The sequence below is a fragment of the Triturus cristatus genome, chromosome 1_1, assembly GCF_964204655.1.
Source record: "Triturus cristatus chromosome 1_1, aTriCri1.1, whole genome shotgun sequence".
NCBI lineage: Eukaryota > Metazoa > Chordata > Amphibia > Caudata > Salamandridae > Triturus > Triturus cristatus.
The window spans coordinates 289,756,603-289,773,807 of record NC_140579.1 but is presented as its reverse complement, the minus strand read 5'-3'; the positions used below and the strand labels follow the sequence as shown (position 1 = coordinate 289,773,807).

The 17,205-nt window shown below is 45.1% G+C and overlaps 1 pseudogene across 1 annotated transcript in view; it reads right to left on the bottom strand.

Moving 5' to 3' along the window:
• Positions 1 to 17,205, bottom strand: part of LOC146870136 (complement component receptor 1-like protein) — a 796,036-nt pseudogene that overhangs the window by 110,944 nt on the left and 667,887 nt on the right. The window contains exon 11 of the transcript XR_014978076.1: positions 11,830 to 11,905. The product of XR_014978076.1 is annotated as a complement component receptor 1-like protein (transcript). The remainder of the gene's footprint in view (positions 1 to 11,829; positions 11,906 to 17,205) is intronic.

Here is a 17,205-nt window from a genome sequence, read left to right as displayed (position 1 = left end):
TGCGTGAAAGAATCCAGTCGCTGCGTGTGTCGACGCAGAGTCCTGTCCCGTGACCCATCGAGGGTTGCGGCGCCAGAAGTCAACGCCGCGCCGCGCACCGCGACGCATCGAAGGTTGCAGCGCCAGAAGTCAGCGCTGCGCCGCGCATCACGCCGCATCGAAGATCGTCGCATCGTACCTGTGCGTGAAGCTTCCCCCTAAGAAACCTACGCAACGAAAGCCAAAGTCATCGCATCCTCCCCCTACAGATTGGAGCCAGCGCATCCACCTCTGCTGCGTGAAGCAGGGCTGCTGCAAAGCCTCCCCAAGATCTCAGGAGTATCGCATCGCCTTTGCCATCTTCCTTGTTATAGCTTTTGGGAACCTTATCGCAACTACAGGTACTGTTGGGCACGAGAGTGTCGCATTTTGTGCATTGAGAGTCGCATTGTGCAGGACACTGATTTTTACATCCTGGAGTACTTTCTGCAAACTCTTGAACTATCTTTGAAGTAACCTTTTTAATTGTATGTTGGTTTGTCTGTAGTATTTGGTCTTGTGAAATTTTTAGTAAAGATACCTTATTTTTCTAAAACTGGTGTGGAGTAAATCTGTGGTGTTTTCACTGTGTTACTGTGAGTGTTGGTACAAATACTTTACACATTGCCTTTGATAGCCTAGACCGCTCAGGCCAAGCTACCTAGAGGGTGAGCAGGGGTTATCTTAACAGTGTATCCCCCTTTCCCTGACTAGAAGCAAGGGTCCCTACTTGGACAGTGGTACCTACCCTGCCAACTAGAGACTCCCAGATCTAACATTGGTGGTCAGCGGTGAGGATTGAACTTGTATTTGTACTTGACCCACAGTAATTGGTGTACATCACTAGTTTAAGTGCAGACCAATACGCAACCACATACTGTATTTTTGGTTCTATTTTTGAGTAACTCTTCAAGAGCATCATGTCTCAGGTGGCAACAAGTGAGAGGGCAGAATTGGAGTTTTCCATTGAGGATCTGTATTCGTACGAAGTTGAGGAGCTCAAGCAATTCTGCAAAGACCTTGGTTGCCCTGTGAAAAGCGGATCTAGAAAGGATGTGCTACAAAGATTCTTGAAGGCCTGTTGGGAGGCCCAAGAGGAAGATGATGCAGATGAAGAGAATGGTTTTGTTCCCCCAGATCTGCCCGTGATCGGACCAGTCTCAAGGGCTGGCAGCTCCCATTCCAGTAGGAGTCTCACTCCAGAGGAGTTGGAGGAGAATCAAAGGGTTAGAGATCATGAGTTTGAAGTCATGAGGCTTGAGTTGAAGCTGATGGAAATAGAAACCCAGAACAAAGTAGAAGAGAGCAAGAAGATGTATGCCTTGGAAGAATCGAAATTGACCTTGGCACATGAATTAAGAATGAGGGAGCTTGATTTGGAGCTCGAGAGGCTTGAGGCCATGAGTGTCTCAGCTGAAGAAGAATGGTTAGCTCAAGAAGTGAGCTTTGCTGAGTTGGAGGTGGAGTCCAGCTCGGATGGTGGCAGCAAGATTGTAATATCCAGTGCTGAGGGAGAGGTACAAACACCCAGAGATGTGGCGCCTAACTTGAGGGAGGGGGTTGACATACACCAGGGGGTTCAGGTTTATGATGTAGTTCCAGTGGGGTGCAGTGTCCCTGAAGTGGATTGGGGAACTGGCACAGGGGACCTTATTCCTAGTGGTGGGCGGGACACTCTACTGACCCTAGATGAGAGGTACAGGGAGAGGGGTTCCCCCATGGTGGAAACCTTGGTGTGTGAGTGTGGAGACCGCCCAGAAGAGTGTGAGTTGTGTGACAGAGACAGTCAGGTACTGTCTTGCCAATCTCAGGAGAGTGGTGTGGGGTACTTGTGTGAGGCACTGAAGGGTGAGGCAAACGGTAGCTTGGTTAACAACTGTGGGGGGCTGTGTGATTCATTTGTTGGACAGCATATTTTAAGTTCCTGTTTTCCAGAGCTATGCCAACACCCGGTGGAGTGTGAGTTCTCTGGTTCCCGAGAGCTTGCGTTGGAGGCAGACCTTTGGTTGGATGCCAAAAGGTCTGGAGAGGCATTGGGGAGTGATCCCAAAAGGAGTGGCCCAGATATCTTCCAGACCTGTGAGGTGGAAGAGGTTCAGTGTAGCCCGGTTAGGTCCCAGTGTAGTGGGAGGGGTGTAGGGGCTCACGTCCTGTCTCAGTGGAGAAGGGGTGAGTGTGGGACTGTGGGTCCCAAGGTGCCCGAAACCCAGTCTCAGGGCCTGGTGGGTCCCTTAAGGGAACACCAGGTTGGGGGCCTAGACAGTGCTAGTAGGCCATTTGAGGAGGATCTCCTAGTGTCAGGAGAACCTGGAGCCTCTGTAAACAGAGCTCCAGTGGTTCTGGTGTCTGGCGGTACCGCTCCAGTTGGGAGGGTGCAGAAGTCCAGACTGAGGGGTGAGAGGGGGATGTGTTCCCCAGTGGGAGAACCAGTGGGTCAGGGACCAGCCAGAAGGGCTGAGTCCCCTAGGAGTGACCATGGTGACACCACTTCTGTCCTGGGGGATCTTCGCGCACTGTCGGGTGGACAGGGGCCGGGAGATCTGCGCCAGGCAGACTGTCACGAGACACATGAGTCATGTGTCACCCTCGGGGAGATACTGTGTGAGACCCCAGAAGTCCTGGCATGCCAGGCAGGTGTGCAACCGCAGGGTTTAGTCCCTGGGTTGGGAGGCCAGGTTCAGGATCTGCCTGACCTGGGGGGAAGGACATCTGTAAGCTGTGTCCTGACCGGTTTGGCTTCCAGGGTACCACTCCAGTGGGGAGGGTGCAGCTCTCTGGAAGGGGGTGCAGAGGGAGAGAGTCCTCGCCTCTGACCCCGGTGCAACATGAGGGTTTAGACCCTAGGTTCAGAGACCAGTTGCTGGAGAGAGGTCCTGAACTGGAGGGAGGGACATCTGTAAGCAGTGTCTCTACCAGTTTGTCTTTGAGGTGTACCGCTCCGAGTAGGAGGGTGCAGAATTCTGGAAGGGGATGCAGAGGGAGGGAGTCCTCGCCTCTGACCCCAGTTCACCTGGAGGGTGTAGACCCTAGGTTGGAGGGCCAGGTCCAGGGTGTCCCCCCTGACCTGGGATCCCAGTTGCAGGATAGAACCCCTGAACTGGTGGGCGAATGGTGCAGGACACCTGCCACAGGTGCCCTGACTATTCTAGAAGGGGGTACCGCTCCAAGTGGGAGGGTACAGAGCCCCAAGGAAGAGGAGGACTGGGTATGGAAAAGCCTACCCCAGCCTCCTGTCCAGCCACCGGATACCGGCCCGGGGCTGGTGGGTCAGTGCCAGGTTGTCAGACCCGACCTGACAGGAAAGGAAGTGGACAAAGGGTGCCGAGCACCTGGGGCTACTGCCCCCCACCTTCTGACGCCACAGGGGTTTGAGGGCCCTGAGAGGCATAAGGCCTGGGTCTCATCCCTGACCACTGTCACTGGTCACTGCGGCCTGCTGTCTGTCTGTTGGGACACACCTGTGAGCAAGTTAAGGCTAGGTGCTGCACAGGTGGTGTCCACAGGTGAGGAGAAGGGTTCCACATGGGTTGGCTTGGTGGACCCTGAGAGTATGGATGGAGAGATCCAACCAGGTTCAGGAAGGCATAGAACAGGAATAGTGCCCTGCTGTTTGGACCAGTTTCCGTGTTCTATCGCCCTAAGCAGGGAATCCCATCGAGGTATCGCTTGGTCTACCCTGGCTTTAGGCTGGAAGGGGGTTGTGTTGGAAATGGCCCTTTTTGCAGGGTTATCCCCAAACTTTTTGCTTCTTCCTCCTTTATTTTTTCTGACCTGTGGTTGTTGGCAATAGGACTCTGGGCACTTTACCACTGCTGATCAGTGCTAAAGTGCATATGCTCTCTGTATAAATTGTTATATTGATTGGTTATCCATGATTGGTATATTTGTTTCACCTGTTAGCCCCTAGTAAAGTGCACTGAGTGTGCCAGGGCTGGTGATTCAAATGCTACTAGTGGGCTGCAGCACTGATTGTGCCACCCACAGGAGTAGCCCTAAAATGATGTCTTAGGCCTGCTTGCAGTGCCTATGTGCAGTCCAGGACTGCCATGTCGACCTGGCCAGTGCACCCACTGACCAGGCCTTATCCTTCCCTTTCTGTACATATCAGGCATCCCTATGGTGGCCCTAGGTACCCCCCTGGGCTGGGTGCAGTGTATCTGAAAGGTAGGGCATGTACTGAGGTGTGTAACATGCCCTGGTAGTGAATTACAGCCATTTTCGTTTTTCACTGCTGAGAGGCTATCTTGCCCATAGGATAGAATGGGGAAGGCTGTTTACATGCCTATCTTCCCATAAGGGCAAGATAGAAAATCCAAGTTTGGTATCTCTGTGTTCAGAATTTAATTATACATCTTTTTAGCAAGATGGTTTTTAAATTCACTGTGTGAGAATAGCACTTTTTAGAAAGTAGCTATTCTCCTGTTTAACCTTCCTGCGTGCCTGTGTGCTGGTTGACTGACTGGTGTCATGTGATGGGCTAGGTGGCTCCAGGAGCCTGGATGAGTCAGCAGCAGGGTGAATAGGGAGATCTGCTTTAGATGGGTGGGAGGAGTAGTCCCTGGGTTTGAATAGGGCTGCCCCTGCCAGCACAAAGCTGGCTCCACCCCCTGCTGGCCAGGCTGAGGACTCTGCCTCTGCTGGCACAAAGAAGGCTCCACCTCCTGCTGAGCGTCTAACGACCCTTCCCCTCACTCTGAAAGGAACCAGGTGCTCCAGAGCAGAGCACACCCAGGAACTGGTTTGAGCAGGGGAATCCCCCACTGAAACAAAGAGAGACAAAGACTTGGAGGGGTATAAGAAGAGGACCCCAGACACCTAAACTTTAGATCACTTTGGAACTAAGAAGAAACCTCTGCCAAGGAGAAAGCTGAAAAGAACTGAAGAGGAGAAGACTGCCTGCTTGCTGTTTTGCTTTGCTGCCAAGGGGAGGGGAAGGACTTTGCTGTGTCCCCTTCTTTTGATTCTGATCTCCAAGGGCCTGAGAAGAGCTGGCTCCCTGTTAAGAAGTCCCAGGAACAAAAGGACTTCACCACCAGCTCCCCTGGAATTCTGCTGAAAGAGTTCTGACCTGCCTTGGAGTGCTTGCCCAGTCTTGGGGCCTCAGGAGGTCGTTTTGCTGTGTTTTGGGAGCTGGGAAGCAGAAGCGTGAAAAAGAGTAACTGGTACCCAACGCATCATCCGATTGCGTGTCGCAAGAACGAGAGTGCGAGGAGAATTTCATCGCGGCGTCATCGCAGCACCCGGAGTCCCCGCATCGCCGAGTGCATCGAGCATCGTCCGGTGCGAGAAGATTCCTGACGCTGCGAGGGTCGTCGCAGAACCAGTTTGCGGGCCGCAACACTGCCGGTGCGTGAAAGAATCCAGTCGCTGCGTGTGTCGACGCAGAGTCCTGTCCCGTGACGCATCGAGGGTTGCAGCGCCAGAAGTCAACGCCGCGCCGCGCACCGCGACGCATCGAAGGTTGCAGCGCCAGAAGTCAGCGCTGCGCCGCGCATCACGCTGCATCGAAGATCGTCGCATCGTACCTGTGCGTGAAGCTTCCCCCTAAGAAACCTATGCAACGAAAGCCAAAGTCATCGCATCCTCCCCCTACAGATCGGAGCCAGCGCATCCACCTCTGCTGCGTGAAGCAGGGCTGCTGCAAAGCCTCCCCAAGATCTCAGGAGTATCGCATCGCCTTTGCCATCTTCCTTGTTATAGCTTTTGGGAACCTTATCGCAACTACAGGTACTGTTGGGCACGAGAGTGTCGCATTTTGTGCATTGAGAGTCGCATTGTGCAGGACACTGATTTTTACATCCTGGAGTACTTTCTGCAAACTCTTGAACTATCTTTGAAGTAACCTTTTTAATTGTTTGTTGGTTTGTCTGTAGTATTTGGTCTTGTGAAGTTTTTAGTAAAGATACCTTATTTTTCTAAAACTGGTGTGGAGTAAATCTGTGGTGTTTTCACTGTGTTACTGTGAGTGTTGGTACAAATACTTTACACATTGCCTTTGATAGCCTAGACTGCTCAGGCCAAGCTACCTAGAGGGTGAGCAGGGGTTATCTTAACAGTGTATCCCCCTTTCCCTGACTAGAAGCAAGGGTCCCTACTTGGACAGTGGTACCTACCCTGCCAACTAGGGACTCCCAGATCTAACAGGTGCATTATGGAGAATTGCCACAAAACTTTGAGTCATTGCTGGAGCACAGACAGCAAAGGCACACCTTTCACCTGCATGTGACGACATCTGCTTCCTGTAGGTGCAGTGTAGTTTGAATCCGGTCTTATTCGGTGGGGTGTGGGCTCTCAGACCTTTCGCAATGCTTCTTGGCCCATGCATAGCAGGTCTTAATGAAGAGGACTATTCAATTTGACAGGGTCCTCTCTTCTGCACAGTCTTCCCTTTATTTGCTCCAAAAAAGCAGATTGTTAACTCCAAAAGCTCTTTTGTGGTCCAATCGATGGACACCCTCCTTCGCTTTTGAGGAGTGAGAGGGAGCAAAGAACACTGGTAGTGTTATGGATTGCCCAACATTGAAAGTAGTCACAAATTTACTTTTGGTAAGAAAGCTTCTTGGCCCGTGCATAGCAGGTCTTAATGAAGAGGACTATCCACCTTGACAGGGTCCTCTCTTCTGTGCAGTCTTCCCTTTATTTGCTCCAAAAACCCCACAAAAAGCAGATTGTTAACTCCTAAAGCTCTTTTGTGGTCCAATCGATGGACACCCTCCTCCTCTTTTGAGGAATGAGAGGGAGAAAAGAACACTGGTAGTGTTATGGATCGCCCAACATTGAAAGTGGTCACAACTTTACTTTTGGTAAGAAAGCTGCCGGAGTCCTCAGCACCAATTTTTCTGTGAAAAATGTGGTGAAGGGAGGTTGCACCAACAGTGTCTGCAGTTCACTCATGTGATGAGCTTACGCAATTGCAATGCAGAAAACAATCTTTTAGGCCAGTAGACGCAGCAAACAGCTATGTAAAGGCCTGAAAGGCATTCACATGAGGAATGTCAAGACCAAGTTAAGGTCCCATTGTAGCATTACAGATGGTTTGGGGAAAACATATGTTTTTAACTTTTAATTAATCTCATCACAAGGATAGCTAGTCGGATAGCTAGTCAGGCAAATATAGAAAGACTGAAAGGGCTGACAAATAACCTTTTACAGTGCCCATTGCAAGGTCTTGCTGAGCTAAAGACAAAACAAAAGTATGTCTGACATCTTTGCTTGTAAGGTGTGTGTGACTCAGGCACTGCACCAGGGCACAAAGTGTGCAAGCAGTATGCATAGATGGATTTCATGAAGGAGTGTCTGGCGGTGATGACATCTACCATCTCAGGTGGCAGGTAAAAAGCAGTTAACTCAATGTCCACGCATGGAGGTGTAAGTTGCACAGGTTTGGGTGGAGGACTTTGCATTGCTGCTGGGAAACAAGGTCCTATGAAAGTGGTATCCTGATCGGAGGACAGATGCTCATGCTCAGGAGAGTCTGGTACCACACTCTCTCGGCCCAACCTGGATCCACCAAAATGAATTGGGTCCCAGTTGTTCTTGATCTTCTTGAGCACTCAGGACCGGAATGGCAATGGGGAAGGTGTACATGTTTCCCGTGTTTATTCCAGTCAGATTGCGTCTCCTAACAAGAATTCTTGGGGAAATGCCAAAGCACAGAACTGCTGAGAGACTGTGCATTCTCAACTATGGCAAAAAGATCTAGCCAGAGTTCTCCCCACTGACGGAAGACAAATTGCGCTATTGGGGGATGTCACTGCCACTCATGATCTCTGCCCAGTTTATATGCTCTGGAGGACAAGCCCTGAACTCTACTGTGTCATGGAATGACCCAGTGAATGGAAGGTTTTCTGAGGGAACCAGGAGGAATTAGTCTGGTTTATCGTGAAACCCAACAATGTCAAATGTTTTGCATTTATCTATAGGTGGTCCGCAAATGACTGCAGCAAGCATTCCTTCAGCAGCCACTCCTTTAGGTAGGGGAAAACAGGATACCCTGACATGTGAAGATGGTCAACAACCACTTTCGTGAACCTCCGAGGCGTGCTTGTGAGGCCGAATGGTAACACAGCAAACAGAAAATGTTCTTGTCCCACCTTGTACCACAAGAAACACCTCAGGGACCGCCAAACGTGTATAAGAAATACGCATACTGCAGGTCCAAGGACACTGTTGAGTATCCAGGAGTAAGAGCAGACAGGATCTGAGCCAATGTCAACATTCAGAATTTGCTCTTTCCTAAGAAGGCATTCAGGGGTCAAAGGTCCAACATATGCATGAGGTCTTTTTCAGGATGAGGAAACAGCAAGTCTAACGACCCGGCCTTATTCCAAGTCCACTACTCTCAGAACTCTGTGCCTCCGGTAGCACGATGGGCAGACGCTCTGCTGAAATTCGTTCTGGTGTGGGATGACACTACTTTAAGTTGGGTAGGGCTGCAAACTGAACAAAACATACCTTCATCTTCCAATCTTTCAGACTCAAACCAGTGTTGTGGAAGATTTGGTGACACTTTGCCAGACGGTGTCTGTTCCAGGTGCAGACCAGGTTTTTCCTCTGGCATCAAAATTGTGTTGCCAGAGGAAACACAATTTTGTCAGTTATTAGAAGATTTTATGGCTTTGGAAACAAACACATTTTTATCATCAATGGTAGATGTTGGAATCCTCAACGGTTGTAAAAGCTTCACTGATTTGTGGGGGAATTAAATGGTGGAATCGTCGATTTGACAAGAGAGTATATTGCAATCGTCATTAAGGTACAATAGAAGGCAGCGTTGTCACCAATGAGGTAGCAGTCATCTTTGTAGAGGATAAAACCACTGTCATTTTTGCCTGATTTTAGGTGACGATGAAGACTGTCAATGACGCCTCTGTCAATGATAATGTTGTTGATGAGCTTTACAACGGCAGTCTCATCGTTGACAAGTCATCGGTGGAAGCCTAAGGAGTTTTGTGCTTCAGTGTCAGTGATGGAGATGCTAACCTTTTTGAGCCAAATTAGACGTCTTCCTTTTCTAACATTTAAGGTTTTAGTTGAGAAAATATAGCATATTCTGCTTTCTTTAACCTAATGAAATAAGGGTATAGACAATAAACAAACTCTTTATGAGTGTCTTCAGAGTGTAGCCTTTTCTTGTAAATGGTTCTATAAGGTCTGAAAATACATTTTTGTAGATGTGTCAGACATTATCTGTCTTTAGACCTGAATCCCAGAGAAATAAGAATAAATCTTCATTGAATATCAGATTTAGGTTGAGAGAAAAAGTTATTTATCTGTCACTAAAAGAGCAGCGCTCCGAGGACTCCCTTTACACATGACGGGAGGTAGAAATCTAGCATGGTCTTTAAGGGTGTGGTCATGAGGCTGATTATTTCTGATTGCGAATTTTGGTTATTTTAACTGATGTAACAGGACTAATAAACAGTATGTGTTTTAGGCTTAGAGGTATATTAACATGGTACTGCTATTGAGAGGTTACTCTGGGACTACCAGCTCGACGACGGGGATATAAAGCATGGGAATCTACAAAAGATCCAATTCTGGAGAAGGTAAAGAAATGTGCTCCTGCTACTTTAGCTCTTTTTACACTCTGAGTTCAATTCTTGGATCTGTACTGCAGACACGGATGGAATAAGCTCCTTCAAATAATATATAGTCAAGAGGAGGAGTGCAAACTCAGGATGTACGTGATCGGTTCAGCCCAAATAATTTTTACAGCATGAAGTGTGAAAAAATTATTTAGATTTAGCAGTAACCAATTCCTAGTTTGAGGCTTTGTGGCAGAATAAAGTGAATATTATCTTAATTGTCTCCAATGGGGTTGGTTAAGGAAAAGGCTGGACATTTGTAGGATTTGGACACCTGGATGTTTGCTGGTCAAGCAAGTCATGAGTTCAGAAGAACTGAGGAAGGAAATTCTGATATTACTCTTTCTTAAGGTTTCTACACAAACCTGGGAGTAATCACTGATTATGTTAAGTATAGCCATAGAGAAGTTTAAGCATAGTGTAATCAGTTGATAGAGTAGCACTCAATGACCCTTCTTCCTATTTAGAACCATAATGTATTAAGGTCCTTCATAATAAGTACACAGGAGAGCCTTTGAGCTAATATAGGGCAACCCTGTCTGGTCCTTCTGATGCTTGTGGAAAACAACTGAACTAAAACCATGGATAACTGTGTATGGATAGGGTGCCTGGCACAATGCAGTCAAGTTCCCCACAATAACCTGAAGATAAACAGGTTGTGCATTCACATTTAGGCAAGGAGAACATTTCAAAGAGTCAGCCACTCTCGTCTTAGAAACCAGATGGTTTTATATGGATTTAAATCTGAAAGGTAATGCCTGTATACATATGTGCTTGAGAGGAGATTGAAATCACTATTTCAATAGTGGGTATGGCACATAATAGAAATACATCTCTTGAAATGTCCTGAAAGAGTTACTTATGGTTCTTGGTCATTAAAAGCCAGGATTAATGAGATACTGTTAGTTCTAAATTCAACTTATTGTCTCTACAGAAACTACATTCTTCTGAGTGCTGAGAGAGGTCCTCATCAGGCTCAACCATCCTCTAGTAGTTTCTGAGAATTGAGGTATGAGTTTTAGGATGTCAAACATTAGCTTATTTAGATATTCTACAATTTTGTTCAGCTTCTAAGCAGTGTAAGATCTTTGTCCTTCATTTAGCACACGTAAAAGTAAGATTGCGATGCAGTTTGTAGCCAAAATGATCACAAGTTGGCAGCAGAGAGAAGGAAGTAGGTTTGAGGATTTTAATGTTATGCTCCTCTGGGAGTCATTTGGTTGATAAGCCATGGGATGCACCTGCATGCGGTGGAATGGAACATGACCTGATATACTACAAGCAGTATTTCAAGCACCCCCAAACTTACTTGGTACTTTCTGCTTGAAACTCGCAGGAACCCAGACACACCCGTCGAGAGAGAGACGCAAACACTAGCTGCCCCACACCGGTGACAAACAATTTTCTACTTGGAGATCATTAAACACACTGTGTATCTACTAGAATGCAAAAAGAAAACAAGCACTGACTTGCTGGCAGTTTGGCACCCCCCCAAACCCTTGACTGAAAACTAAAATCTTCTAAGCAGTTCTGAATAAAAGGGTACACCAAGATAAAAACAACATGCCAACTGGATGGATTTGTAAGTCCTCAAAATGAGGATATCTCTGGAAAGTTCAATAAAGGATCGAGTCTATATAATACTTACTAAGGAATTAACTAGAAAACGCTTGTTCTAGAACTTTAATGAACCTGGGAGTATGAGATTGTCTTGATGGCCTAGATCCTCTTTCGAGTATCCTCATGGCATCAATGTGGGACTGAGATGGCACCGGAAGCGAAGGAGATCCTCAATTCTTTCCCCTTTTCCAGGATACTCAACACACACACAAAATAATTGTGTGCCGACTGCTGACCAAGCTGAATTTGAAATACCATTTTTGCTGTGCCCGTACTGGGCGGTAACACAAACATTTGTATTGCTTTTTCAGAGTTCATATGGGGAATACAGTTAGATCATTAGGTCTGTTGACCTACATACTTAACTTCTTGATCATCCATGTGCATTCTGTAAAATTTGGTTACTAAGGATATCTATTAATAATCAAAAGATAGGCAGCAAATGTATAATATTTCCTATATAAACATAATACAAGGTTCTTGCGAAAGACAACCAAAGTTGTTATAGTTCTCTAAGAACTAACTATGATCGGTTCAGGGGAAATACCAAGAAGATGGAAACACAAAGTGAAAAACACATTTAGAAGTGTGAAATTCAATTTACCTTTGCTTCTTCTTATTGTAACAGTAGCAAAGGATGAAGAAAGCCAGTATTACGAGGAAAACAAGCAAAATAATACCTAACAGAAAAAAAAGGATAAAAAAAGGTTTTAGATGAGGCATACATTAATTCCAAAAGGATTACAGAGCACAGTATTAGCACATGGTTTAAGCATGAAACGGTACGACAACTAAGCATGGGGAACTGCATTCATCCAAACAGTGTGAAGCATTTCAAAACACACCAGTAGTATTTTATGCGTGCAGGTATTTACAAGGAATAGCACCCAATGAATTGATAATTTGTCAACGTTCCAGGAAAGCAGTATTTCAACTAAAAAGAAAATATATTGCTTCATCAATTAAGATCTGTCCATAAACATATCTTGATTAGTATGTTTTAATGCAGCATTCCTTGCTTGAAGCTAATTGAACTTGCAGATTTCTTCCACCCAACACTTCATCGCTCCCTGATAGTTTGCATTTCCCTGTTCTTTCCTTCTGTTCTTTCATCATTCTTCTTAAGTCCCTTCCTCTCTAAAAACAGCAGACATATCTTACTTTTCCAATGTCACCAATAAAATGCTTGGTATGACTTGTGTATTTAGTTACTGCTGTTAAATCCCACACTGCACTGTGATCGATATGGACTGTAGCTGTGGTTAATGCCAATAGGTAATAGGAAAAGTACGTTTTTGAAATCTCATAACTAGGCCTGGGCGAAAATTCCGTTCTGCTCGCTGAAATTACGATAATTTGACATTTTCGCGTTCCGCGGAGAGCGCGAAAATGTCAAAATTTCCGCAATCCGCATCGTACCGGAAATTTTTTCTTGCTCGCGCTGTAAAAAAATACATTGTCGCGTTCGCCTTACCTGAATCCCTGCGTTCGCCGACAAGTTTTCCCTATCCGGTCGTGTTCTCCACGAGATGTTGGATTGTTGGTAGCCATTTGCGCTGTCTCGCGACAGTTCGCGCCCGCATTGACGTCATTCGTCGCGCGATCACGTCATTTGTCACGCAATCACGTCTTCTCGCGATCATGCACCGCCAGACAAGTGAAAACAAGATGGCCGCGCCCGTGAGCAACCGCATGGGTAAGTTGGCGAGCCGCGACCACGCAGAAAATACAGCGAACTGGCGGGAAAAAAACTTCTGCGTCTTTGCGATATTTCCGCGTGTTTGCGGAGATTTTTTACATTTTCGCGATAGTTTGCAAAAGTGAATTTCGCAAATTTCGCCCACCCCTACTCATAACTTTGGTTTTGTTTGGTGAATAAGCACCATCACCACGTCTGAGTTTCTTATGTCATGGCTCAGAGGGTTTGTGTGGGTTAGGCCACAGGCTTAGTGAGTGCCGTTCATGACAGAAAATTACATTAAGAAAACAGATCCCAGTGAGACAGGAGAAGGACATGATGTAGGAGGCGAGGTTGGGGATTTGGTGCAAGGTGTGGTCCATGGGGGTAGAGGGGCTGATGATGAGAGGGGAGAATGTAGTCAATGTCAATGCCATCTACCCAGATGTCACTGATCATGATCAAAGATCATGTCCAGTAGGATGTGGGCAAACGTAGAAAGCGTGGTCAAATTTTATGCCCAGAGACTTGTGATTTTTGGGCACTGTTGCCTATCCAGCAGGTACAAAGTTAGGGTGAAGTGGGACAGAACACAGTCAAAAGCCACACCTGTACCCAGTATCGGCTGACCACCGCAGCACATCTCAAATTAAAACAATGTCCAAATCATTATGTGACACATTGTATTGATTCTGCAGCAGAACAATAAAGTTGTAGCATGAGAGGATGTCAGGAGGTTTGAAATCCATGCATACTCTTTTTTTGTAGTGTCACAGGCACTTGGAGATTCTGGGCCTGATTCACCAAGCTAAACTTAGACCTGAAGTCTAACTTTAGACCTAAAGCCTAACTTTAGACCTAAAGCCTAACTATAGACCTAAAGCCTAACTTTGGACCCTAAGCCTAACTTTAGAGCTAAAGTGTAACTTTAGTCCAAACCCTACCTTTAGACCTACAGCTTAACTTTAGACCTAAAGTCTCAGTTTAGGCCTGAAGTCTAAGTTTAGACCGCAAGTCTTAAGGTTTAAACTCAGACTTCAGGTCTAAAGTTAGATTTCAGTTTACCTTTGAGAATCAGGACCAATAAATGAATATGTAGCCACTCAAAGACAGGAATCAATGTTATAATGTCAGATTGTAAGTGATAACACATCAACATCATGAGGTAGTGGAGAAGGAAATTCAGACTTATGGCGCATATGGCACATGACTTAGCTTTCTGAGACATTTGTACGAGGAAATTATAATATCTGCATATGGTAGAAACTTCAAATTTGGAAGAAAGATTATCTATATATACGCACACACACACACACATATATATATTCACTGAAAAAACCATAGGTTTCAGGTACGTTATAGTTAGAAATTAGCATTTAAAAAAACCTTAGAAATTCACTGAAAAAAACATAGGTTTCAGGGACGTTATAGTTAGCTGGACATTTTACTCTTACAAAACCATAGAAATTCCACAGTTAAAGTTAGTTCAGCTAAATATAAGTCGCGCCCCCCCAATGCACTGCTGAAGACGTCACATATTACATCATTCATGTCATGGTCAGTGACATCACTGATGACATCTCAAATGATATCAATGATAATATGTATATGTATGTATATAATCAACATATATCAACTAATGCTGCATCTGGAATTAATGTTAGTCTCAAAAACAACTAACTTTCAGAGTGAAGTTTAGTAAAGGAACCAGGAAACCACAAGTGAAAACAGTATTTTGTACTTCATCTACATGTCTGGAAGTGGTAAACACTCATATTAGCTAGTTAATGAAGTCTGAGTCTATACTTATGAACACCTACATAGATTCCTTAAAGAGGTTACTGTCTATGCAATATAAAACGAAAACATAAGATTTTGTCATGATCATTAGGGGGGTTTGGAAAGCGATTACTGGTTATTTAGGATTATTACAACCCTGGAATGTAGCGAGCCCCACTGAAGACAATGAAGCAGCTTAATGCCAATAATGGGTGGTATAGGCCACTTACTCCACTGTTCCAATGCTTGTCATTCTGTTTCACCCTGTTTACTTTAGAACGTTCTACCCTCAGTGGCTGCAATGTCCTGAACTACACAGCCCTTCTACCTTGGGCTATACTGGTTGGTAAAGGCCTTTCTTCTTTGTAACAAGGACCTACATCCTATACTTTGGGAAGAAGGTATTTTTTTAACTATCATAGCACTGTAATACAAGCTTTAATGAAATAATAAAAAGCATCAAAGCAGAAGAAACAGACCACTTTGGTAATTACAGATCGAACACCTGTGGTGTCCCCCTGTTAATCCCTGCACCTTGTGGCAGGCAAGGGTGCAGAGATTAACACAATCTCCCATTTCTCTATGGGAGCTTGTGTTAACGGCCAGTTTAAGGGCGCAACACAAGCTCCCATAGGGAAATTGGAGCATGCGAGCGCACCATGTGAGGTCGCATCATAATAGCGGTATCGTGCGGACTTCAGGCCATCGTAATGGATCCCATAGTAGCAGACTTAAGGAAAACAGTATATAACCTCCAATAAAGCCAAATGCATACCCTGACACACACTCACTTTTTAATAACTATATTCAGAAGTTCTATTAGAGAACTACTTCAGAAGAGATTTCTGAGGAAGGAGGCTTGAGAAACACACACACTATTACAAAAAGCTGACAGAAGTATTCTCTTATCTTTGCAAAAGAAAATTCTCGTCATTTACAGCCACAAAATATGGGGTTTTTATTCACAGTTGCATGTTAAATACAAGGTTTGAGTATTCTAGTAATAGTAAACATTACTAGGTTCTATGATGTTACCAGCTTAGCCTCTTGGTCTCCCACCTGGAATAACTGACACTGGGGAAACCCTATTGAAGGGAGCATTCTACAACTGCCAACATTCAATGCACCTCACACTCAAGCAATGCATGGAGACTCATATGATGTCACCCACTTCACTTTCTTTTAAAACAACTAAAACTAGGATGTGTGTGTGTGTGTGGGGGGCATACGTTCGGAGGACCAACAAAAACCTGATTCGTCTCTGTGACCACAATCAAGGAACACATATAGAGTACATGTTTTCTAGCCCTGAGGCTATGATGTCAGATGAAACACATGTTGGCTAGATGTTTTAAAGTACGGAAAATAAAGGAACAGATTGTTAATACAACGCGCACAACTCGACATGCGCTTTTTGATCTGCTAACCGAGATTCAACAGCACCATTTTTGGTTTTCCCTGAACTTGAATAGCATTTTATGTGGTAGCTCTTTCAACATCAGAGGCATTTTGCACCTACAGGGCAAGAAGTTTTGAGGTCTGGTGCACTGAAAGTGACTTTGTCCATCAACATTTGGTTTACAACCTGATAAGGTTATTTCGACACTCCTGAGGAGCACTTCTACCTCAGAACACCACTGAACATGTTCAGGGCATTTTTGAGTAGAAAAGGTTCCCTGAGCTAAAACTCTTATGAAGGTTGATCAGACCCATGCCAAATACTTTCCATCGGAGGGAAAGTACGTCTTTATGTCCCCATATTGTTATAAATAATGTTGTTTTTACATACATCTAATGCTGTTACCTACTTTCCAATCAAAATTCACTCACCTTAGCTCTCCCCTTTATGACAGGTTAAATGCATTGACAATGCCTTTGCAATTAAAATACATGTTAGATTAAGTTAGCTGAATCTTATATTAGGTTGTTTTTCTAGATGACATGATTAATAAATATTCCTGAAGAACGTATATTAAACTCTGAAAAGTGTGGAGCTGAGTTACAGATTATGTACATTGTGGAAGATATTTAAAAAGGTTATAGAAATGTGGCTCTAAAAGGGCTCTTTTAGGCATTAAATAAAATTCCTGTGGAAGTTTATCCTCTCTTCAGAAGAAAGTTTCTGACAATTAAATAAGATGGTATGTCAGGAGGTGGTTTTCAGAGGGATCATCACTTTATGGTATGGTACACACAACATGATACATGAGTGCGGTGCTGGGACTACAGAAATGCTTTTTGCAATGTAAGAAACACATTTAATAATAGGTAGGGGTGTGCTGTAGGCGTCCTCCCCAAATAGTGAGTCCTATCATTATGCATCAATGGTTTAAGACCGAAATAGAAGTTGTAAAACATTGAAAAGTAACAACCATTGAGTTGGTGTGGTAACTAATTTGCAAAGGGAAGGAGGGTGGGTGCATGTGAATCTACAGCACTACATGCCGCAAACAGAAGCTTACTGGCTATGTAGCATTTTCCATTCGAGGCATGTGTGGCTGTAGATGCACATGCTTAGCATAG